This window comes from Acanthaster planci, unplaced genomic scaffold (genome assembly GCF_054643075.1).
Source record: "Acanthaster planci isolate LZ-2023a unplaced genomic scaffold, COTS_SCS Contig61, whole genome shotgun sequence".
NCBI classification, from domain to species: Eukaryota; Metazoa; Echinodermata; class Asteroidea; order Valvatida; family Acanthasteridae; genus Acanthaster; species Acanthaster planci.
In genome coordinates this window covers 37582-64941 of record NW_028257684.1, presented here as the reverse complement: position 1 = coordinate 64941, position 27360 = coordinate 37582, and the positions used below count along the sequence as shown (strand labels likewise).

The 27360-nt window shown below is 40.7% G+C and overlaps 1 long non-coding RNA gene across 1 annotated transcript in view; it reads right to left on the bottom strand.

Annotated features, from left to right (window-relative positions):
- Nucleotides 1-27360, bottom strand: part of LOC147795356 (uncharacterized) — a 68306-nt gene that overhangs the window by 12008 nt on the left and 28938 nt on the right. The window contains exons 3-5 of the long non-coding RNA XR_015423981.1: nt 26369-26559; nt 13191-13381; nt 589-779 (exon numbers count right to left, since the gene is read on the bottom strand). This is a non-coding gene — a long non-coding RNA (uncharacterized LOC147795356). The remainder of the gene's footprint in view (nt 1-588; nt 780-13190; nt 13382-26368; nt 26560-27360) is intronic.

Sequence of the window (27360 nt, the reverse complement as noted above, 5' to 3'; positions counted from 1 at the left end):
AAAAAAAAAAAAAAAAAGTTCAGTGTTTATTTTTTCCTCTACAGCCAATAGAAAGTGCTATACACACAACCATGACAACTCAAGGTACATGTACATGTACACGTACATACAATGTACGTGTACATGTATGTATATGTACACTGATACTCCATTGTACCTTTTTACTGTATTTCTCCTTAAAGTAGGGTTACAATATTGAGTATGGAACAATTCAAGAAAAAACACTGACATTAGACATTGTTATTCTGACATGAAACTAAACCTGAAACTAACCAATATGAAATGAAATTTGACATCCACAGTCATACATGTACATGCAAACTGGTACTTATTTAGAGTCAGAATTTGAAAAGTGGTAAATATAAAGTTGAAAAATAGTTGAATATTTTCAAAATTAAAAAGAAACTAATTCATTTGGCTTCCCTTTGGTCAGATATAAGTACATGTACATGGTGTGAATTTGAATTCAGTGAGTAAGCAACAAATAAACGTGGCTGTGCACATGCACATGTATGCAAGCATGTACATGTATTACAGCGACATAAAACTTTCTTGAGACAAGACGAAAATGGCCTGAGAGAAACTCACCTCTTTACTGCCTTAATGAATTTCCTGCTCCGTCGGTCAACTGTTCATCAGCACACCCAATCAACTTGAATGGTGTCCTTTAGTGACCACCAGATGAGTGACAAAGTGGAATGGCTGGGCATGGTGTATCTGCTGGCTCCCTCCCAAGACAGCACAATGGTGTCAGTAGACCAGCGTTCTCACCGCAGTGCCTGAAAAGATACAAAAGAAAAAAGCAACTTTGATCAACTGATTGTGGATAATTTCCACACACATGTACATGTACCCTGTATTCAACAAAAAGGCTTATATATCAGTATCTCCTTACTTCTCCAGAAACCAAACATTTCAGTCAGGAAGTTTATTAAAGGAAAAACCAGTTATTTCCAAATATAAAACTTTATCAAAGTCATCAAAAGAACACACCCATTTATGATGAATATATACCAAAGAAAGTGTGAGTGACCCGGTATGAATTAGAACATATTTGTTTTCTTTGAGCATAAAGGGTGGAATGTACAGCTGTGAATGGTTGGAGAAATGTGTAGTGGAAGTTTCAGTGATGCATGTAGCATACCCTTGTGGGGGTGCATAGGGTATAGGAGATTCACTTCACACTGGTCTGGCACAGGCTAGACACACTTTATCTTTATATAAGGATTGAATCCTTTTACTTCCATTGTCGCTGTTTCACCCGAATTTTATTCACGAATATACTGAGCAATATTTATTATTTTCTAAGCAAGTCAAAGACTTGGTTTAAACTGAAGGAGACCAGTTAGGTGCTGACAACCCCTCCTTGTCGGTCGAAAAAGCAACACTGTCCAGTACCATCAACAAGAGACAGAAATTGATTCATGTGGCTGATTCCAGCATGTACGGTTGGGCCATGGTTACGGAGTATGAGGAGCATCAACTGGCTGCACACCAAGATGATGACAAGATTGCCCTTGCAGAAAATCAAGCCACCAGAAAGATTAAGCAGAAGAGAGCAGCAGTTAAGCAGGCTAAGAGGTTAAGAGCTCTTATGAACGTCCTGCTTCTACTTCAGACTTAGATGATGACAAGATTACCCTAGCAGAAAATCAAGCTGCCAGAAAGATGAAGCAGAAGAGGGTGGCAGAGGCGGCAGTCAAGCAGGCTAAGAGGCTAAGAGCTCTTACAAACGTCCTGCTTCTACTTTTCATCACTTTGAGCAGTCCCAATGTTACAGTGCTCAGGTCAACATGCCTCAGGGTTTTGGAGGAGCGTGTTTCATGTGCAGGAGCTTATCCAATAAGAAGGCCACCTGCTCCAAGTACAAAGACCAAAGTAGATGTTCAAGCTCAAAACAGTAAAGTTAAGTTAAAATCCGATGTTGAGTTGTATTCTGATTCTATTCAATTTGATGTTGTTGACAGTTACAATGAAAATGAAGAAAATCCAGGCATCAATCTTTTCCATAAGGGTTGATGGTTGTCTTAAAAAGCAAAAGGCCTTTTAGGATCTAATACACCCACCAGAATTTGTTTCCAATGTAGTGAACAAAGGTTATGTACGGTATTGCCGTTGACCTGCGATCCTCCTGTAGATATTTGTCCACCCCATTGAGAATTTCTTGGTTTCAATTGGAAAATGGCAAATTGTTGCCTTTTTAGCAATTTAGGCAGTGGCCATTTACATATACTCAAGAAAGAGATTGATCCACGGCTTAACCGCAATCGTTTTACTCATATAGTTCTTTCACCATGAAAACCTTCAAGTCTTGATGGGCCAGACATGTTGCTCGATGCTCGAAGAGACCCACTCACCGGAGAAATCCCTGCGTTACGGCAATACTGAGGTTTGTTATGGTACCGGTATGCCAAGCTTTGAGCTGCCTGACTAACTCAGCAATGCTCCAGAAGGCAGTAGTGGAGCTTAGGGGCCAGTGATACTCAAAGCTCGAAGGCCCGCAGGGAGAGCTATGCTCTATATAGCGCCGGTCAGCACACCAAGGTCTTTTATTGTCTGCCAAGTTTTGAGTCACCTGAGAGGCCCCTCAAGTGGCGGACTCAACTTTGCTCCCAAAGGCAGTAATGGATCGGAATAAGACCGGAGATACCAGATCTCAAGGTCAGTGGGCACGCGGCGTAAGTACCAGATACCACACCTGTACCGCCACAACCAGTTTGCAAATTTCACTCAATGCTCAAAGAGCGAAATCCTGTGCTCGACAGTACAGTACTGGAGCAAATAAGGGTACCCCACTGTCTTATTTCCTGAATTAGCAAGGACAAAAACCAATGCCCCACGGTCCCTGTTATTTAAGTGATCCCTGGCGCGCAAGCGGGCAAATACTCGAAGCAGGTTGAAGACTACTCAAATTTCTCTTGAGATACTCAATTATCTAATACACAGAAAACGTGAAGAAGAATCGAAAAACCAAAGACACCAAAATATTTGGCTATACGAAAAAATCAGAAAGCAAGTATTCAAAATGTCAAGAAACAAGAACCGCCGAAATCCGGCAATAAGAAATCAACAAGTATCCAAATATGAAGAACAAGAAACACTGAAATACCTGGCGATATAAAAAAAACAAGCAAAACATCAGAGAATAGCAAGACAATTGCTCTTGATAATAATAATCATAAACAAGTATGCCACAATTTGGGGCAAATCACAAAAAATATGCAGGAAAACGGAATAAATAAACACACATACTCAGTTTATTATGGCACAATTACCGTATGTCAAAACAACAATGCCACCTGGGTAAACTCTGAAACAGGTCAACACAAGGTCAACCTGCCACCTGCACGAGACTTAAAAGGGAACGGTAAAATATTTAGAAGTAGACTGAAAAAGGAACAATCTTACCATTCACAAGAATCAGAACAAATAAACAAGCAAAATAATCAAAGAATAACACCAAAACACGCGTTAGCAAAGGAAAAAATCCCCAAAATTTGGAGCCAGAACAACACGTTCCATAACGTAATAAGAGAGGACGAACATGACTGACGCTTTCGTAGGGGGCGAGTGAGTGAGGGCGCACTATTAGTGATCGAGAATTTACCGAAAGGAAGTAACAGACTAGGAAATAATGCATATGTGTTGGTAATCTGCCTAGGTTGCAGGCGGTAGACTACATGTACATGTATGCTAGAAGAGCAGCAACATCAGCTAACAACCACAGAGGAACAGCTCACAAGAACCTCGCAAACAGCTCTTCAAAGTATTGCTGAACAATTTCAAGACTAAGACTGCATCACGGCCCAACAACTGTTTGGCTACTTCATATGACCAAACCAACCTCAAGCATGTCAAGAGGCATCCACACTGAATGTCTTAAACCAAACAGTCTAATTTCAAGGTAACCACATCTTCCAAATGAGATTGCCAAGCATTGTTGCTGTCTACATGTATATTGCTCTTATCTCTGGAATACAACCCACTATCCTCCACTTCAATTCCTATCCACCTTCATCAAAACAAAGACAGCAAGAAAAAAATTCAATACAGAATCAAACTACATGTATTTCTCTGGTTGCAAAGCAAAAACCAAGAAAACCAAATCCAATAAAAAAAGATTTCTTAGAAGAACACAATTATTAAACCAACTCATCCAAAGTGACACTATAAATGCAAACCAAAAAATATTGAGAGGTCTTAGCTCCATCCCCACTCCTGCTGAACCAAACTACACAATACTTTTGAATGATAAAAACACCTTCAATCAAAGACAAAGAATAGCACTCTTAATGGATATTCATAAACACCTCAGACAGTCTTCCTATTCAACAGCATGCAACTTGACCTTGTATTAACATTTGATAATGCCTGCTGGGAAGTGATAACGCCTGCTGTGTAAAACACGCTCTGGTACCTGGATACGAGAGAGTTTACTTCATCCTTATTAGTCAAAACAAAACAATCATTAAAATGGTTTGCAATTGTCTGACAGGGCCGGTATTGTCAGAATTATTTATGTGAACAATTGACAGGGTTAGGTATTTTCACACTTTCTGTTCAATATTTTATTGATGAATGATTTCACAGGTATTTTTAGTATTGGTTGTTTCTTGCTCAAAAGATAAGATAATGTATTTCCTTGAAAGCTCTAATTAAATAATAATAATAACTGACATTTATAAAGGACCCAATCCATCAGGCTGCTTCTAGGCGCTGTACATCAAAATATAGATAAATAAATATAACCTACATGTACCATAATCAAAATCAATAATAAGAAACTAAAATTGCTTGTTTAAAAAGGTGCGTCTTCAGCCCGGTCTTAAAACTCTCCACATTCCTAGACTCTCTAAGATGAACTTCAAGCTGGTTCCAGAGACGGGGGACCAGCCATAGAAAACATCCTCTCGCCAGCAGAAGACAGCCTAGGTTTTGGAAGAGTAAGCCTGACGAGTCCAGCGCGGAACATGCGAGTCGATTAGGAATTCTAACATCAAGCAAATCACTTAAATAACTTGGAGCACTGTCGTGGAGACATTTAAAGATCAGGAGACTCACTTTAAAAGTTACACTATTTTTACTGGCAACCAATGTAGTTGCATCAGCGCAGGAGTGATGTGGTCAAATTTCTTGCCATTAGTGAGTAACCTTGCTGCAGCATTCTGGACTCTCTGCAAAGGAGCAAGGGATGACGCCGATAGACCTATTAAAACAGAGTTACAATAGTCTATGCGAGACATAACAAGTGCATGAATAATCTGCTCCGTAGCTGATTGACCAAAAAACGTTTAATTTTGCTTATATTGTACAGGTGATACATTGCAGAGCGAGAGATGTTCTTGATGAGGGATTGCATATTCATTTTGTTGTCAAAATCACACCCAGACTCTGGACTCTGTGATTACCAATATTCACAACAGTTCTAGGAATTTTTGCTCATTGACATACATGTATGTGATCCAATGATAAGCAGATCTATCTTATCATTATTTAGTTTCAAAAAATTAATCGCCATCCAACATTTGATGTCGTCACAGCATTTTTCCCAAACTGGCACTTGTTGCTGTGTGTTACTGGCAGTTGGCTGTGCTGACAAATACAACTGAGTGTCATCTGCATAAAAATGACAACTCAGTCCATGATGCCTAATAACATCCCCTAATGGCAACATGTACACATTGAATAAAAGTGGTCCAAGTACAGAGCCATGGAGGACACCATACTTAAGTGTATAGGTGTCACTCATGGTTCCCACATCCAATCCACTCCGACCATCAGGCGATAAAGACTGAATTTGAACTCTTTGTAAACAGTCTCTAGGGTAAGAAGAAAACCAATCGAAGGTATTTTGTGAAACTCCAACATTTGTCCTTAATCGATGAAGCAAAATGTCATGATAAGCATATCAAACGCACCACTTAGATCAAGTAATATCAGAATGGAGACCTTGCCCTCATCCATATTTTTCCAAATATCATTTTGAATGCGGGCAAGAGCCGTTTCCATCCCATGATGGTGCTTGTATGCCGATTGAAAAGGTTCATGTAACATAAACCTGGTCATATGATTAGTAAGTTGTTGCGCAACCACCTTCTCAAGAACCTTGGAGACAAATGGTTAATTGGCAACTGGCTGATAATTCTTAAGCAGCTTGGCTTGATCAGCCTTGAGGCTCCGAGATTTTGGAATGGGAGTAACGTAGACATCTTAAAATCATTTGGAAAAACTGCAAGGTTAATAGAGGAATTAACAAGAGATGTGATTATTGGGCAGATTTCAGGCAGACAGCATTTTAAAAGTGCAGTCGGTATCGGGTCAGCACCACAAGTTTTTGGAGGACACTTGTGTACGATTTGCTGGATCTGTGCACAGGTAGTGGAGCCTAAATTAAGCTTACATCCTTCAGGAACAATTGGATCTTGAATACCAAAATCTCCTTGACTCACACTACTCATATGTCGTAAGTTGCTGATCTTATCTTGAAAGAAATTTGCGAATCAATTTGCCAACTCGACTTAAGACTTATGAGTAGGAAATGTAGGAACTGACTTACGGCAAAACAAATTATCAATCACACAAGAAATCTGATGACAATCACCCCTGCTCTCACGGATTAAGGTTTGATGATAATGCACTTTCGCATCCTTGATCATCTTTACAACGTGATTACATTGCATTTTATATTTCTCCGGTCAAAAGTGAGTCAAGCACATTGCCAGCAATGCTCCAGTTTTTTTGCTTAATTTTCTCCTTCCTAATGGTCTCAGTAAACCATGGTGTATTCGACCGTATAGTAACAACCTTTGATTGAACAGAAGCATGCTTGTTAAGAACCATCCTTAATTCCAAATTGTAAAAAGCTGTGAATACGTTGGGGTCGAGTAATGAAGTTTCGTCCAAAAACTTTGAAAATGCAGAACAAAGAATGTCTCAACGAAAATGTTCACAGTGTATGTTTTAAGCCTCCGAAATGCCACAGATCTCTGCAGTCTCACAGGCTTACTGATTTTTAAAGAACACATTATTAGTGAATGATCAGAAATAGCAGGATCAAAAACATCCACAGATTTGATAATTCATTTTAGGCCCATTGGGGCTTCAAATAATTTACTGCTGCTAGGCTGGGTTGCTGGAGTAAATTCCCCCGCTGACCACACAGGCGCTGGATTTACGACCCAGCTGTTTGGTAACAGCTTCATAGGCAGAACCAATGTGTGTGCTGGTCACTTTTGTTTCAGCAGTTTGCCAGGTCGGTTTGTTCGGTTTATTGTGGGATAAATAATCAGTGTTGTAAATTTGCAAGGCCCACCACCTCCCCTTCATGCCGCCAAAGCGAAGGTCCATTGGATTTATTTATGTCCACCTCTGAGACCCAATCCTGAAATTTTCTTGCTTGGTTGCCGAATTGTTCTGGGCCGAAAGGGAATTTTCCTCCTTTTTCTCCTCATGCAGGCTACTTGAAGAAAGTCAGAGCACTATAAACAAGCCATTTTGGTTTTCAGGAGTTTTTTGCCCTTCCCTGAATGGGATCCTTGGCTTTTAGTAGAGGAATTTCATTCTTATCACCGTCATGGGCCTTAGGATTATGAATCAATATAGCTATATAAAACCTATGCAATCAACGAATTCTTACATACATGGAATCAATAGAAAGTCTGTATAATGTTTATGGTTCACTTTGCAGTTTATAACCCAGATGGAATGGGTAGTCTATATACGGGTACGTATGGGTGTGACGTGAATAATGTCTATTCCACGGATTACGCTTTGACCGGGGATGATTATGCTAGTACTTACTGCTAGACCCGATGTTATGTTTCGACCGGACTTACTTTAATAATCGCTGTTACGTCTCGCGGCTTACGCTTCGACCAGAGACTGATCATGCTTAAGTGTCTTATACTGTTGTCCCGCGGATTACGCTTCGACCAGGGACTTGCCATGTTTAATTGTGTGATACTGTTGTCCTGCGGATTACGCTTTGACTGGGGACTTGCAATGCTTAATTGTCTTATACTGCTGTCTAGCGGTCACGCTTCGACCGGGGACTTGTCTCGCGGCTTACGCTTCGACCGGAGACCGGCTATGTTTAAATGTCTTATTCTGTTGTCTCGCGGCTTACGCTTCGACCGGGGACTTTATAAGCGCAGCCAGTTACCGTCCGCGGATTACGCTTCGACCGGGACTTGCTTAGTTTAGCTTATTTACAATGTTGTCTCGCGGTTTACGCTTCGACCGGGGATATGCTAAACTATCACTTACATGTACATAAATGCTATTGGTTATCAATCTGGAATTAAAACTGCTATGGCCGTATGATAACAAAAGAATTAAACTTGCGCTGGTGTAAGATTTCATTCATTTTGTGTCTGACATATGCGGCTATAATGTCGATAGATGGACGAGTAATAACAAGATCCAAAACATGACCTTTAATATGGGTTGGGGATACTACGTGTTGAATCAAATTGCAAGACTCGAGAAAATTCATAAAACAAATCCTATCATGTGCTTGAGGCTGATCCATGTGAATATTAAAGTCTCCAACTATCACAAAATCAGATGATTTTGACATGAACTGTTCAAAGACTTGAGAAAAGTCAGATAAAAAAGGTAGTGATTGCTACATTTGGAGCCCGATAAACGACCATCAACAAGAAACATTTATCATGACAGTCGACATCGACCACAATGTGCTCAAAAGATGATCCAGCGGCAGTAGATGGAGTGGTATGTGTTCTCATTCCGGACTCATACAATACTCCTACACCACCACCAGCTCTATCTTGACGAGATTTATGGAGAAACTGGTAATGTCTCCTTCTTCAATCCATGACTCAGTAAGATCAAGCACATCAATGTCTTGATCAGCCAGCAATTCAAGAATGCCAGTTGTTTAGTTACATACAGATCTCGCATAAAAACTACAAACCTGCAAGTTTCTTCTGGATGGAGTGCAACTCGAAGCTGACACCAGTATAATGGAAATTAAATTACCTGTCTGGGGTGGTCGGCAATATGACAAATGCCATGAACTGAATCACCTAGACATTACAATAACCAGAATTACAATAGTTCATTTCTTTTTATATCTGTTTATCAGTGTTTGAGGTCTCGAGACCTGGTCTCGGTCTCCAGACTGTCTTGAGGCCTTTTTTTTTAGGTCTCGGTCTCGGTCTTGGTCTCGGCCTACAAGAGTCTCGGTCTCGGGAGGGCTGGTCTCGGTCTCGGAAGGGCTGGTCTCGGTCTCGGATGCCGAGGTCTCGGGTCTCCCACCCGAGACCTGATTTTAGTAGGCCTTTAGTAATCCAAGGATTTTCAGGTAGTTTATTATTATGTCTACACTTTGCAAAAGGCATGCATTAATCAATGAAATGTACTTATTTGGAAGACAATTGTGAATACATCCATCTTATTTCAAGAGTACTTTTCCATATGAAGTATACAAAAGCTTCTGGAACTTTCACTGGCCACTCTTATTCCCAGATGGACAAACTACGCTAGAGGGAGATGTACAGATACAGGAAATCCCGGTATTTTGATGGTATGTTTATAAGCGGCCAGGGGGTTTTAATGAACAATTCATTAGCCAGATAGCCAGGAGTGCTATACTTGTAATCAGATTGCAGTTTGGATGATGTATGAAGTGCGGATAAATGGTCTAAGCCGGAACAAATTCCTCAAAAGCTGATTGAGAGAATTATGGAAGAGTGGTATCGACCATTGCGTTTGCCCAATTGCCAAGATAGCAAATGTGCAGTCTGATTGCAGTTGCAATATGTCAGGGCATTTCGAACAGTACACATGGAAGAATGGAACCCCGAGTGGTGGGCCAAAAATGTACATATAAGTGCTCTCCTGAAAGCCAAAGCTCTCAAAGTGTATTCTTGGCTAAGTTCAGATGAGTCAGCCAAATACTAAATGCTCAAGGAGATGTTACTCAAGCAATTCCACCTAAATGAGCATGCCTTTAGAGAGAAATTTCGGTTGGCAAACCCGAGAAAGACGAAAGCGCGCCACAGTTTGCAGTCCGTCTTGATAACCTACTGATGCGTTGGGTTGCTATGGCCAAAATACATGTGTACCTAAGATATACATGTACATGTATGACGGTCTGAAAGATTTACTCTTGCGGGAACAGTTCATGAATTGATGCAGTGATCATTTACATGTAGCTCTTTTCCTATAAGAGCATAAACCGGCTAATGTTATGGAAATGGCCCAATTTGCAGAGCAGTATACGGATGCTCACGGCAGCTTTGCTCCCTTTATTGGGAACATAAACTGTACGGCCAATATTCAAATATATGTAGGTGGTTCCTATATGTAGATCAGAAACAGATGCATAGTGCGCTGTTTGCCAAATCATTCACACCTATCACCAACGCCAACACACTACGAGATGTATCATCCCGTACATGTTTTGTATGTGGCAAACCGGGTCACATAGCGCGTAACTGCTGCAGTAAGTTTAAAGAAATTGAGAAAGCCGCTGTAACGTGACAGCTTCAGCAATTACTGGCCTTTTTGAGGCTGAATGTGACATGGAGCAAAACACACAGAAAGCCACGAAATCTAGAGAAAGTGGTCCACCTAGTGCAACAGAAACTGTAGCTTATACATGTATATCGACCTTGCCTGATTTCACGCCACTCATTGAATGTTGTACACAAGAGGGTTACGCAACATTGATGTGCAGACACGGACTCCCTGTAATGAGCATGGCGTGTAAAAACTCGGATTGTTCTACGATGCCAGTCACAGACGGATTGGGTTAACAACATCAAATGTTAAGTTAATGTATATGCGACGGCGGCTGTAGCTCAATAGTCATAAAACATGACCTTGTTCCCGATAAACAACTCACTGGTGCCGAAAAGTCGTGTATTCTTGTCGATGTAACTGTTCGCGTATCTCCAGTTGCAAGAATTAAATTAGACTCATTCTATTTCGTTGGCTGGACTGACGCGCTTGGCATGAGACAAACAGTGTACGACGTCATATTAGGTAACATAACAGGTGTCAGATCACCAAATAATCCTGACCTGCTCTGGCAAAGTGGTGTCTCTTCAAACACTCAATTTGGAGATAGACCACAGGAGCGTCGATACTATGTCATGTGCAGTAATGACACAAACACAACGAGCTGCGCAGGATAGACCATTAAGGAAACTTAAGGTACCTGAAAGTATTCCAGACATCTCGAAACCTGAAATTATGAGCGAACTAGCTAATGATCCGTCGTTGGCCCATATACGAGAACTTGCAGAGAAGGGCAATCAGAAATGCAACAAATACGGATCAACTTCCACTTTCTACTGGCTTGACGGTGTGTTGTATAGGAAGTTCGAATCCTCCACTTTCCAATATGGAGATGTGAGTCCTCAACTTGTAGTTCCTATTAAATATCGAGTCAACGTAATTAACTTTGTAGCTCACGAAATATTGTCGTTCCTACGACATATGTCAATGGACTATTCCAAAGGCAAAGTGACCAAGGTACATGTACCACTGGGAGACATGCCCCTTATAGATATGCCATTTAAACTTGTGGCTGTGGACAATACAGGCCCCCTTCATCCCAAATCTGACAGAGGCGATCATTTCATATTGACCCTGATTGATTACGCGGCATCCAAAAGCCGTTGCTCTACCTACATGTACCAGTAGTATTGAAACTACCAGGGTAGTATATGTACATGTAAATGTATTCACACGAGTCAGCTTCCCAACTGAAATTCTTTCCGATCAGGGATCACAGTTTACATCAGATCTCATGAAAGAAACGAGTAGGCTCTTGTCAATAAAACAGATGATCACTACTCCATTACATCCTTTGTGCAACCGTTTGGTTGAACGCATGAACGGTGTACTTAAACTAATTTTGAAACGGCTTCACGCAGAATAGCTGCGCGATTGGGATCGCTATCCTGGACCTCTCCTCTTTGCATATCATGAAACCCCTCACTCAAGCTTGAAATTTGCACCCTTCAAAGTACTTTACAGTCGCACAGTCCATAGTCCGATAGCTATATTACACGAACTTTGGACGGGTAAAGTTGAAAGTCCCAAAGTTAAAACTACACACCAACATGTTCTCGATCGCTGCGAGCGTCTAGAAAAGACATGGGAAATTGCACAGCAGAATTTGCAAATGTCGGTAGATGTGAACAAACACTGCTACAATGCAAAAAGTTGAGCCCAAAGTTTCAATGGCGGTGGCCTCGTATTACTACTCCTACATACTGACCAAAACAAACTATTACTATGGTTATAGGTCCTTTCCCTGTACTAGCCAAAGTCGGAAACATTGATTACCGTATAGATCTTGGCGATGGTACAGTCAAGACCTTCCATGCCAACATGCTGAAGTGGTATGTGAGAAGGTTAGTTGAGCATGAAACAAAATGAAAAACAAATGAATGAAAACGTACTTGAACGCGTGTGTGTGGGCGTCACTGAAACCGAACAGAAGCCATGAGAGTAGGAACCAGATGCCGAAAGGAAGACGGACAATGAAGATATTATTATGATGTCACCATTGGAAGCTAAAGAAACAGTAGATGATATCAAAATAACTGCCGAGACAGCAGGCCAAAAAAAAAAAAAAAAAAAAGTTCAGTGTTTATTTTTTCCTCTACAGCCAATAGAAAGTGCTATACACACAACCATGACAACTCAAGGTACATGTACATGTACACGTACATACAATGTACGTGTACATGTATGTATATGTACACTGATACTCCATTGTACCTTTTTACTGTATTTCTCCTTAAAGTAGGGTTACAATATTGAGTATGGAACAATTCAAGAAAAAACACTGACATTAGACATTGTTATTCTGACATGAAACTAAACCTGAAACTAACCAATATGAAATGAAATTTGACATCCACAGTCATACATGTACATGCAAACTGGTACTTATTTAGAGTCAGAATTTGAAAAGTGGTAAATATAAAGTTGAAAAATAGTTGAATATTTTCAAAATTAAAAAGAAACTAATTCATTTGGCTTCCCTTTGGTCAGATATAAGTACATGTACATGGTGTGAATTTGAATTCAGTGAGTAAGCAACAAATAAACGTGGCTGTGCACATGCACATGTATGCAAGCATGTACATGTATTACAGCGACATAAAACTTTCTTGAGACAAGACGAAAATGGCCTGAGAGAAACTCACCTCTTTACTGCCTTAATGAATTTCCTGCTCCGTCGGTCAACTGTTCATCAGCACACCCAATCAACTTGAATGGTGTCCTTTAGTGACCACCAGATGAGTGACAAAGTGGAATGGCTGGGCATGGTGTATCTGCTGGCTCCCTCCCAAGACAGCACAATGGTGTCAGTAGACCAGCGTTCTCACCGCAGTGCCTGAAAAGATACAAAAGAAAAAAGCAACTTTGATCAACTGATTGTGGATAATTTCCACACACATGTACATGTACCCTGTATTCAACAAAAAGGCTTATATATCAGTATCTCCTTACTTCTCCAGAAACCAAACATTTCAGTCAGGAAGTTTATTAAAGGAAAAACCAGTTATTTCCAAATATAAAACTTTATCAAAGTCATCAAAAGAACACACCCATTTATGATGAATATATACCAAAGAAAGTGTGAGTGACCCGGTATGAATTAGAACATATTTGTTTTCTTTGAGCATAAAGGGTGGAATGTACAGCTGTGAATGGTTGGAGAAATGTGTAGTGGAAGTTTCAGTGATGCATGTAGCATACCCTTGTGGGGGTGCATAGGGTATAGGAGATTCACTTCACACTGGTCTGGCACAGGCTAGACACACTTTATCTTTATATAAGGATTGAATCCTTTTACTTCCATTGTCGCTGTTTCACCCGAATTTTATTCACGAATATACTGAGCAATATTTATTATTTTCTAAGCAAGTCAAAGACTTGGTTTAAACTGAAGGAGACCAGTTAGGTGCTGACAACCCCTCCTTGTCGGTCGAAAAAGCAACACTGTCCAGTACCATCAACAAGAGACAGAAATTGATTCATGTGGCTGATTCCAGCATGTACGGTTGGGCCATGGTTACGGAGTATGAGGAGCATCAACTGGCTGCACACCAAGATGATGACAAGATTGCCCTTGCAGAAAATCAAGCCACCAGAAAGATTAAGCAGAAGAGAGCAGCAGTTAAGCAGGCTAAGAGGTTAAGAGCTCTTATGAACGTCCTGCTTCTACTTCAGACTTAGATGATGACAAGATTACCCTAGCAGAAAATCAAGCTGCCAGAAAGATGAAGCAGAAGAGGGTGGCAGAGGCGGCAGTCAAGCAGGCTAAGAGGCTAAGAGCTCTTACAAACGTCCTGCTTCTACTTTTCATCACTTTGAGCAGTCCCAATGTTACAGTGCTCAGGTCAACATGCCTCAGGGTTTTGGAGGAGCGTGTTTCATGTGCAGGAGCTTATCCAATAAGAAGGCCACCTGCTCCAAGTACAAAGACCAAAGTAGATGTTCAAGCTCAAAACAGTAAAGTTAAGTTAAAATCCGATGTTGAGTTGTATTCTGATTCTATTCAATTTGATGTTGTTGACAGTTACAATGAAAATGAAGAAAATCCAGGCATCAATCTTTTCCATAAGGGTTGATGGTTGTCTTAAAAAGCAAAAGGCCTTTTAGGATCTAATACACCCACCAGAATTTGTTTCCAATGTAGTGAACAAAGGTTATGTACGGTATTGCCGTTGACCTGCGATCCTCCTGTAGATATTTGTCCACCCCATTGAGAATTTCTTGGTTTCAATTGGAAAATGGCAAATTGTTGCCTTTTTAGCAATTTAGGCAGTGGCCATTTACATATACTCAAGAAAGAGATTGATCCACGGCTTAACCGCAATCGTTTTACTCATATAGTTCTTTCACCATGAAAACCTTCAAGTCTTGATGGGCCAGACATGTTGCTCGATGCTCGAAGAGACCCACTCACCGGAGAAATCCCTGCGTTACGGCAATACTGAGGTTTGTTATGGTACCGGTATGCCAAGCTTTGAGCTGCCTGACTAACTCAGCAATGCTCCAGAAGGCAGTAGTGGAGCTTAGGGGCCAGTGATACTCAAAGCTCGAAGGCCCGCAGGGAGAGCTATGCTCTATATAGCGCCGGTCAGCACACCAAGGTCTTTTATTGTCTGCCAAGTTTTGAGTCACCTGAGAGGCCCCTCAAGTGGCGGACTCAACTTTGCTCCCAAAGGCAGTAATGGATCGGAATAAGACCGGAGATACCAGATCTCAAGGTCAGTGGGCACGCGGCGTAAGTACCAGATACCACACCTGTACCGCCACAACCAGTTTGCAAATTTCACTCAATGCTCAAAGAGCGAAATCCTGTGCTCGACAGTACAGTACTGGAGCAAATAAGGGTACCCCACTGTCTTATTTCCTGAATTAGCAAGGACAAAAACCAATGCCCCACGGTCCCTGTTATTTAAGTGATCCCTGGCGCGCAAGCGGGCAAATACTCGAAGCAGGTTGAAGACTACTCAAATTTCTCTTGAGATACTCAATTATCTAATACACAGAAAACGTGAAGAAGAATCGAAAAACCAAAGACACCAAAATATTTGGCTATACGAAAAAATCAGAAAGCAAGTATTCAAAATGTCAAGAAACAAGAACCGCCGAAATCCGGCAATAAGAAATCAACAAGTATCCAAATATGAAGAACAAGAAACACTGAAATACCTGGCGATATAAAAAAAACAAGCAAAACATCAGAGAATAGCAAGACAATTGCTCTTGATAATAATAATCATAAACAAGTATGCCACAATTTGGGGCAAATCACAAAAAATATGCAGGAAAACGGAATAAATAAACACACATACTCAGTTTATTATGGCACAATTACCGTATGTCAAAACAACAATGCCACCTGGGTAAACTCTGAAACAGGTCAACACAAGGTCAACCTGCCACCTGCACGAGACTTAAAAGGGAACGGTAAAATATTTAGAAGTAGACTGAAAAAGGAACAATCTTACCATTCACAAGAATCAGAACAAATAAACAAGCAAAATAATCAAAGAATAACACCAAAACACGCGTTAGCAAAGGAAAAAATCCCCAAAATTTGGAGCCAGAACAACACGTTCCATAACGTAATAAGAGAGGACGAACATGACTGACGCTTTCGTAGGGGGCGAGTGAGTGAGGGCGCACTATTAGTGATCGAGAATTTACCGAAAGGAAGTAACAGACTAGGAAATAATGCATATGTGTTGGTAATCTGCCTAGGTTGCAGGCGGTAGACTACATGTACATGTATGCTAGAAGAGCAGCAACATCAGCTAACAACCACAGAGGAACAGCTCACAAGAACCTCGCAAACAGCTCTTCAAAGTATTGCTGAACAATTTCAAGACTAAGACTGCATCACGGCCCAACAACTGTTTGGCTACTTCATATGACCAAACCAACCTCAAGCATGTCAAGAGGCATCCACACTGAATGTCTTAAACCAAACAGTCTAATTTCAAGGTAACCACATCTTCCAAATGAGATTGCCAAGCATTGTTGCTGTCTACATGTATATTGCTCTTATCTCTGGAATACAACCCACTATCCTCCACTTCAATTCCTATCCACCTTCATCAAAACAAAGACAGCAAGAAAAAAATTCAATACAGAATCAAACTACATGTATTTCTCTGGTTGCAAAGCAAAAACCAAGAAAACCAAATCCAATAAAAAAAGATTTCTTAGAAGAACACAATTATTAAACCAACTCATCCAAAGTGACACTATAAATGCAAACCAAAAAATATTGAGAGGTCTTAGCTCCATCCCCACTCCTGCTGAACCAAACTACACAATACTTTTGAATGATAAAAACACCTTCAATCAAAGACAAAGAATAGCACTCTTAATGGATATTCATAAACACCTCAGACAGTCTTCCTATTCAACAGCATGCAACTTGACCTTGTATTAACATTTGATAATGCCTGCTGGGAAGTGATAACGCCTGCTGTGTAAAACACGCTCTGGTACCTGGATACGAGAGAGTTTACTTCATCCTTATTAGTCAAAACAAAACAATCATTAAAATGGTTTGCAATTGTCTGACAGGGCCGGTATTGTCAGAATTATTTATGTGAACAATTGACAGGGTTAGGTATTTTCACACTTTCTGTTCAATATTTTATTGATGAATGATTTCACAGGTATTTTTAGTATTGGTTGTTTCTTGCTCAAAAGATAAGATAATGTATTTCCTTGAAAGCTCTAATTAAATAATAATAATAACTGACATTTATAAAGGACCCAATCCATCAGGCTGCTTCTAGGCGCTGTACATCAAAATATAGATAAATAAATATAACCTACATGTACCATAATCAAAATCAATAATAAGAAACTAAAATTGCTTGTTTAAAAAGGTGCGTCTTCAGCCCGGTCTTAAAACTCTCCACATTCCTAGACTCTCTAAGATGAACTTCAAGCTGGTTCCAGAGACGGGGGACCAGCCATAGAAAACATCCTCTCGCCAGCAGAAGACAGCCTAGGTTTTGGAAGAGTAAGCCTGACGAGTCCAGCGCGGAACATGCGAGTCGATTAGGAATTCTAACATCAAGCAAATCACTTAAATAACTTGGAGCACTGTCGTGGAGACATTTAAAGATCAGGAGACTCACTTTAAAAGTTACACTATTTTTACTGGCAACCAATGTAGTTGCATCAGCGCAGGAGTGATGTGGTCAAATTTCTTGCCATTAGTGAGTAACCTTGCTGCAGCATTCTGGACTCTCTGCAAAGGAGCAAGGGATGACGCCGATAGACCTATTAAAACAGAGTTACAATAGTCTATGCGAGACATAACAAGTGCATGAATAATCTGCTCCGTAGCTGATTGACCAAAAAACGTTTAATTTTGCTTATATTGTACAGGTGATACATTGCAGAGCGAGAGATGTTCTTGATGAGGGATTGCATATTCATTTTGTTGTCAAAATCACACCCAGACTCTGGACTCTGTGATTACCAATATTCACAACAGTTCTAGGAATTTTTGCTCATTGACATACATGTATGTGATCCAATGATAAGCAGATCTATCTTATCATTATTTAGTTTCAAAAAATTAATCGCCATCCAACATTTGATGTCGTCACAGCATTTTTCCCAAACTGGCACTTGTTGCTGTGTGTTACTGGCAGTTGGCTGTGCTGACAAATACAACTGAGTGTCATCTGCATAAAAATGACAACTCAGTCCATGATGCCTAATAACATCCCCTAATGGCAACATGTACACATTGAATAAAAGTGGTCCAAGTACAGAGCCATGGAGGACACCATACTTAAGTGTATAGGTGTCACTCATGGTTCCCACATCCAATCCACTCCGACCATCAGGCGATAAAGACTGAATTTGAACTCTTTGTAAACAGTCTCTAGGGTAAGAAGAAAACCAATCGAAGGTATTTTGTGAAACTCCAACATTTGTCCTTAATCGATGAAGCAAAATGTCATGATAAGCATATCAAACGCACCACTTAGATCAAGTAATATCAGAATGGAGACCTTGCCCTCATCCATATTTTTCCAAATATCATTTTGAATGCGGGCAAGAGCCGTTTCCATCCCATGATGGTGCTTGTATGCCGATTGAAAAGGTTCATGTAACATAAACCTGGTCATATGATTAGTAAGTTGTTGCGCAACCACCTTCTCAAGAACCTTGGAGACAAATGGTTAATTGGCAACTGGCTGATAATTCTTAAGCAGCTTGGCTTGATCAGCCTTGAGGCTCCGAGATTTTGGAATGGGAGTAACGTAGACATCTTAAAATCATTTGGAAAAACTGCAAGGTTAATAGAGGAATTAACAAGAGATGTGATTATTGGGCAGATTTCAGGCAGACAGCATTTTAAAAGTGCAGTCGGTATCGGGTCAGCACCACAAGTTTTTGGAGGACACTTGTGTACGATTTGCTGGATCTGTGCACAGGTAGTGGAGCCTAAATTAAGCTTACATCCTTCAGGAACAATTGGATCTTGAATACCAAAATCTCCTTGACTCACACTACTCATATGTCGTAAGTTGCTGATCTTATCTTGAAAGAAATTTGCGAATCAATTTGCCAACTCGACTTAAGACTTATGAGTAGGAAATGTAGGAACTGACTTACGGCAAAACAAATTATCAATCACACAAGAAATCTGATGACAATCACCCCTGCTCTCACGGATTAAGGTTTGATGATAATGCACTTTCGCATCCTTGATCATCTTTACAACGTGATTACATTGCATTTTATATTTCTCCGGTCAAAAGTGAGTCAAGCACATTGCCAGCAATGCTCCAGTTTTTTTGCTTAATTTTCTCCTTCCTAATGGTCTCAGTAAACCATGGTGTATTCGACCGTATAGTAACAACCTTTGATTGAACAGAAGCATGCTTGTTAAGAACCATCCTTAATTCCAAATTGTAAAAAGCTGTGAATACGTTGGGGTCGAGTAATGAAGTTTCGTCCAAAAACTTTGAAAATGCAGAACAAAGAATGTCTCAACGAAAATGTTCACAGTGTATGTTTTAAGCCTCCGAAATGCCACAGATCTCTGCAGTCTCACAGGCTTACTGATTTTTAAAGAACACATTATTAGTGAATGATCAGAAATAGCAGGATCAAAAACATCCACAGATTTGATAATTCATTTTAGGCCCATTGGGGCTTCAAATAATTTACTGCTGCTAGGCTGGGTTGCTGGAGTAAATTCCCCCGCTGACCACACAGGCGCTGGATTTACGACCCAGCTGTTTGGTAACAGCTTCATAGGCAGAACCAATGTGTGTGCTGGTCACTTTTGTTTCAGCAGTTTGCCAGGTCGGTTTGTTCGGTTTATTGTGGGATAAATAATCAGTGTTGTAAATTTGCAAGGCCCACCACCTCCCCTTCATGCCGCCAAAGCGAAGGTCCATTGGATTTATTTATGTCCACCTCTGAGACCCAATCCTGAAATTTTCTTGCTTGGTTGCCGAATTGTTCTGGGCCGAAAGGGAATTTTCCTCCTTTTTCTCCTCATGCAGGCTACTTGAAGAAAGTCAGAGCACTATAAACAAGCCATTTTGGTTTTCAGGAGTTTTTTGCCCTTCCCTGAATGGGATCCTTGGCTTTTAGTAGAGGAATTTCATTCTTATCACCGTCATGGGCCTTAGGATTATGAATCAATATAGCTATATAAAACCTATGCAATCAACGAATTCTTACATACATGGAATCAATAGAAAGTCTGTATAATGTTTATGGTTCACTTTGCAGTTTATAACCCAGATGGAATGGGTAGTCTATATACGGGTACGTATGGGTGTGACGTGAATAATGTCTATTCCACGGATTACGCTTTGACCGGGGATGATTATGCTAGTACTTACTGCTAGACCCGATGTTATGTTTCGACCGGACTTACTTTAATAATCGCTGTTACGTCTCGCGGCTTACGCTTCGACCAGAGACTGATCATGCTTAAGTGTCTTATACTGTTGTCCCGCGGATTACGCTTCGACCAGGGACTTGCCATGTTTAATTGTGTGATACTGTTGTCCTGCGGATTACGCTTTGACTGGGGACTTGCAATGCTTAATTGTCTTATACTGCTGTCTAGCGGTCACGCTTCGACCGGGGACTTGTCTCGCGGCTTACGCTTCGACCGGAGACCGGCTATGTTTAAATGTCTTATTCTGTTGTCTCGCGGCTTACGCTTCGACCGGGGACTTTATAAGCGCAGCCAGTTACCGTCCGCGGATTACGCTTCGACCGGGACTTGCTTAGTTTAGCTTATTTACAATGTTGTCTCGCGGTTTACGCTTCGACCGGGGATATGCTAAACTATCACTTACATGTACATAAATGCTATTGGTTATCAATCTGGAATTAAAACTGCTATGGCCGTATGATAACAAAAGAATTAAACTTGCGCTGGTGTAAGATTTCATTCATTTTGTGTCTGACATATGCGGCTATAATGTCGATAGATGGACGAGTAATAACAAGATCCAAAACATGACCTTTAATATGGGTTGGGGATACTACGTGTTGAATCAAATTGCAAGACTCGAGAAAATTCATAAAACAAATCCTATCATGTGCTTGAGGCTGATCCATGTGAATATTAAAGTCTCCAACTATCACAAAATCAGATGATTTTGACATGAACTGTTCAAAGACTTGAGAAAAGTCAGATAAAAAAGGTAGTGATTGCTACATTTGGAGCCCGATAAACGACCATCAACAAGAAACATTTATCATGACAGTCGACATCGACCACAATGTGCTCAAAAGATGATCCAGCGGCAGTAGATGGAGTGGTATGTGTTCTCATTCCGGACTCATACAATACTCCTACACCACCACCAGCTCTATCTTGACGAGATTTATGGAGAAACTGGTAATGTCTCCTTCTTCAATCCATGACTCAGTAAGATCAAGCACATCAATGTCTTGATCAGCCAGCAATTCAAGAATGCCAGTTGTTTAGTTACATACAGATCTCGCATAAAAACTACAAACCTGCAAGTTTCTTCTGGATGGAGTGCAACTCGAAGCTGACACCAGTATAATGGAAATTAAATTACCTGTCTGGGGTGGTCGGCAATATGACAAATGCCATGAACTGAATCACCTAGACATTACAATAACCAGAATTACAATAGTTCATTTCTTTTTATATCTGTTTATCAGTGTTTGAGGTCTCGAGACCTGGTCTCGGTCTCCAGACTGTCTTGAGGCCTTTTTTTTTAGGTCTCGGTCTCGGTCTTGGTCTCGGCCTACAAGAGTCTCGGTCTCGGGAGGGCTGGTCTCGGTCTCGGAAGGGCTGGTCTCGGTCTCGGATGCCGAGGTCTCGGGTCTCCCACCCGAGACCTGCCAAGACCATGACAGAAATGCAGAAAATGTGCGTCAACAATTCACGCTCAGCCGCGGCAAAATCATGTAAGCAGATCGTACGGTACATACAGCACACTGTACGGAACACAAAAACTCTGTATATGTACATGTTTAATGCACGATTATGCCGTATACTCTATACAAAATTCTACAGCATCGGCAGTCCATGCCTTCATGGTCAAAATAACTGTGTGCTGTTTTTCCCAGAGTTCAAATAAAACTCTTTCATGGAATATGGAATATGTTGTGTGCTTTACATGTAAAATCTGCACTTAATTTTTCTGTTTAATGCCAATTGTCCACCATGTTTACCATTAATGAACTACATGTAGGCCTATATATTGTATATGTTGTGCAAGGTCTCGGTCTCGGTCATCTTGGTTTTGGTCTCGGTCTCGAACTGCAAAAGTCTCGGTCTCAAAGTTCTGGTCTCGGTCTTGAAAGAGCTGGTCTCGGTCTTGGTCTCGGTCTCGAATGCCTTGGTCTCGGCCTCGGACATAAAGGTCTCGACTACAACACTGCTGTTTATTTAATTTTATTGATCTGGAAAGGGTTTCAAAGAAATACTTTATAAAGTCTATTTCTCTTTCTTATAGATTTTAGTAGGCCTTTAGTAATCCAAGGATTTTCAGGTAGTTTATTATTATGTCTACACTTTGCAAAAGGCATGCATTAATCAATGAAATGTACTTATTTGGAAGACAATTGTGAATACATCCATCTTATTTCAAGAGTACTTTTCCATATGAAGTATACAAAAGCTTCTGGAACTTTCACTGGCCACTCTTATTCCCAGATGGACAAACTACGCTAGAGGGAGATGTACAGATACAGGAAATCCCGGTATTTTGATGGTATGTTTATAAGCGGCCAGGGGGTTTTAATGAACAATTCATTAGCCAGATAGCCAGGAGTGCTATACTTGTAATCAGATTGCAGTTTGGATGATGTATGAAGTGCGGATAAATGGTCTAAGCCGGAACAAATTCCTCAAAAGCTGATTGAGAGAATTATGGAAGAGTGGTATCGACCATTGCGTTTGCCCAATTGCCAAGATAGCAAATGTGCAGTCTGATTGCAGTTGCAATATGTCAGGGCATTTCGAACAGTACACATGGAAGAATGGAACCCCGAGTGGTGGGCCAAAAATGTACATATAAGTGCTCTCCTGAAAGCCAAAGCTCTCAAAGTGTATTCTTGGCTAAGTTCAGATGAGTCAGCCAAATACTAAATGCTCAAGGAGATGTTACTCAAGCAATTCCACCTAAATGAGCATGCCTTTAGAGAGAAATTTCGGTTGGCAAACCCGAGAAAGACGAAAGCGCGCCACAGTTTGCAGTCCGTCTTGATAACCTACTGATGCGTTGGGTTGCTATGGCCAAAATACATGTGTACCTAAGATATACATGTACATGTATGACGGTCTGAAAGATTTACTCTTGCGGGAACAGTTCATGAATTGATGCAGTGATCATTTACATGTAGCTCTTTTCCTATAAGAGCATAAACCGGCTGTTATGGAAATGGCCCAATTTGCAGAGCAGTATACGGATGCTCACGGCAGCTTTGCTCCCTTTATTGGGAACATAAACTGTACGGCCAATATTCAAATATATGTAGGTGGTTCCTATATGTAGATCAGAAACAGATGCATAGTGCGCTGTTTGCCAAATCATTCACACCTATCACCAACGCCAACACACTACGAGATGTATCATCCCGTACATGTTTTGTATGTGGCAAACCGGGTCACATAGCGCGTAACTGCTGCAGTAAGTTTAAAGAAATTGAGAAAGCCGCTGTAACGTGACAGCTTCAGCAATTACTGGCCTTTTTGAGGCTGAATGTGACATGGAGCAAAACACACAGAAAGCCACGAAATCTAGAGAAAGTGGTCCACCTAGTGCAACAGAAACTGTAGCTTATACATGTATATCGACCTTGCCTGATTTCACGCCACTCATTGAATGTTGTACACAAGAGGGTTACGCAACATTGATGTGCAGACACGGACTCCCTGTAATGAGCATGGCGTGTAAAAACTCGGATTGTTCTACGATGCCAGTCACAGACGGATTGGGTTAACAACATCAAATGTTAAGTTAATGTATATGCGACGGCGGCTGTAGCTCAATAGTCATAAAACATGACCTTGTTCCCGATAAACAACTCACTGGTGCCGAAAAGTCGTGTATTCTTGTCGATGTAACTGTTCGCGTATCTCCAGTCGCAAGAATTAAATTAGACTCATTGTATTTCGTTGGCTGGACTGACGCGCTTGGCATGAGACAAACAGTGTACGACGTCATATTAGGTAACATAACAGGTGTCAGATCACCGAATAATCCTGACCTGCTCTGGCAATGTGGTGTCTCTTCAAACACTCAATTTGGAGATAGACCACAGGAGCGTCGATACTATGTCATGTGCAGTAATGACACAAACACAACGAGCTGTGCAGGACAGACCATTAAGGAAACTTAAGGTACCTGAAAGTATTCCAGACATCTCGAAACCTGAAATTATGAGCGAACTAGCGAATGATCCGTCGTTGGCCCATATACGAGAACTTGCAGAGAAGGGCAATCAGAAATGCAACAAATACGGATCAACTTCCACTTTCTACTGGCTTGACGGTGTGTTGTATAGGAAGTTTGAATCCTCCACTTTCCAATATGGAAATGCGAGTCCTCAACTTGTAGTTCCTATTAAATATCGAGTCAACGTAATTAACCTTGTAGCTCACGAAATATTGTCGTTCCTACGACATATGTCAATGGACTATTCCAAAGGGAGACATGCCCCTTATAGATATGGCATTTAAACTTGTGGCTGTGGACATTACAGGCCCCCTTCATCCCAAATCTGACAGAGGCGATCGTTTCATATTGACCCTGATTGATTACGCGGCATCCAAAAGCCGTTGCTCTACCTACATGTACCAGTAGTATTGAAACTACCAGGGTAGTATATGTACATGTAAATGTATTCACACGAGTCAGCTTCCCAACTGAAATTCTTTCCGATCAGGGATCACAGTTTACATCAGATCTCATGAAAGAAACGAGTAGGCTCTTGTCAATAAAACAGATGATCACTACTCCATTACATCCTTTGTGCAACCGTTTGGTTGAACGCATGAACGGTGTACTTAAACTAATGTTGAAACGGCTTCACGCAGAAAAGCTGCGCGATTGGGATCGCTATCCTGGACCTCTCCTCTTTGCATATCATGAAACCCCTCACTCAAGCTTGAAATTTGCACCCTTCAAAGTACTTTACAGTCGCACAGTCCATAGTCCGATAGCTATATTACACGAACTTTGGACGGGTAAAGTTGAAAGTCCCAAAGTTAAAACTACACACCAACATGTTCTCGATCGCTGCGAGCGTCTAGAAAAGACATGGGAAATTGCACAGCAGAATTTGCAAATGTCGGTAGATGTGAACAAACACTGCTACAATGCAAAAAGTTGAGCCAAAAGTTTCAATGGCGGTGGCCTCGTATTACTACTCCTACATACTGACCAAAAATATGGTGGAAGGGTCCTTTCCCTGTACTAGCCAAAGTCGGAAACATTGATTACCGTATAGATCTTGGCAATGGTACAGTCAAGACCTTCCATGCCAACATGCTGAAGTGGTATGTGAGAAGGTTAGTTGAGCATGAAACAAAATGAAAAACAAATGAATGAAAACGTACTTGAACCCGTGTGTGTGGGTGTCACTGAAACCGAACAGAAGCCATGAGAGTAGGAACCAAATGCCGAAACAAAGACGGACAATGAAGATATTATTATGATGTCACCATTGGAAGCTAAAGAAACAGTAGATGATATCAAAATAACTACCAAGACAGCAGGCCAAAAAAAGAAAAAAAAAACAGTTCAGTGTTTATTTTTTCCTCTACAGCCAATAGAAAGTGCTATACACACAACCATGACAACTCAAGGTACATGTACATGTACACGTACATACAATGTACGTGTACATGTATGTACATGTACATTGATACTCCATTGTACCTTTTTACTGTATTTCTCCTTAAAGTAGGGTTACAATATTGAGTATGGAACAATTCAAGAAAAAACACTGACATTAGACATTGTTATTCTGACATGAAACTAAACCTGAAACTAACCAATATGAAATGATATGTGACATCCACAGTCATACATGTACATGCAAACTGGTACTTATTTAGAGTCAGAATTTGAAAAGTGGTAAATATAAAGTTGAAAAATAGTTGAATATTTTCAAAATTAAAAAGAAACTAATTCATTTGGCTTCCCTTTGGTCAGATATAAGTACATGTACATGGTGTGAATTTGAATTCAGTGAGTAAGCAACAAATAAACGTGGCTGTGCACATGCACATGTATGCAAGCATGTACATGTATTACAGCAACATAAAACTTTCTTGAGACAAGACGAAAATGGCCTGATAGAAACTCACCTCTTTACTGCCTTAATGAATTTCCTGCTCCGTCGGTCAACTGTTCATCAGCACACCCCATCAACTTGAATGGTGTCCTTTAGTGACCACTAGATGAGTGACAAAGTGGAATGGCTCGGCGTGGTCTATCTGCTGGCTCCCTCCCGTGACAGCACAATGGTGTCAGTAAACCAGCGTTCTCACCGCAGTGCCTTGAAAGCAACAAAAGAAAAAAACAACTTTAATCAACTGATTGTGGATGATTTCCACACACATGTACACGTACCCTGTATTCAACCAAAAGGCTTATACATCGGTATCTCCTTACTTCTCCAGAAACCCAATATTTCAGTCAGGAGGTTTTGTTAAAGGAAAAACCAGTTATTTCCAAATATAAAACTTTATCAAAGTCATCAAAAGAACACACCCATTTATGATGAATATATACCAAAGAAAGTGTGAGTGACTGCGTATGAATTAGAATATATTTGTTTTCTTTGAGCATAAAGGGTGGAATGTACAGCTGTGAATGGTTGGAGAAATGTGTAATGGAAGTTTCAGTGGTGCACGTAGCATACTCTTGTGGGGGTGCACATAGGAGATTCACTTCACACTGGTCTGGCACAGGCTAGACACACTTTATCTTTACATAAAGATTGAATCCTTTTACTTCCATCACCGCTGTTTCACCCGAATTTTATTCACGAATATACTAAGCATTATTTATTATTTTCTAAGCAAGTCAAAGACTTGGTTTAAACTGAGGGAGACCAGTTAGGTGCCGACAACCCCTCCTTGTCGGTCGAAAAAGCAACACTGTCCAGTACCATCAACAAGAGACAGAAGTTGATTCATGTGGCTGATTCCAGCATGTACGGTTGGGCCATGGTTACGGAGTATAAGGAGCATCAACTGGCTGCACACTAAGATGGTGACAAGATTACGCTTGCAGAAAATCAAGCCGCCAGAAAGATTAAGCAGAAGAGGGCAACAGAGGCAGCAGTCCGGCAGGC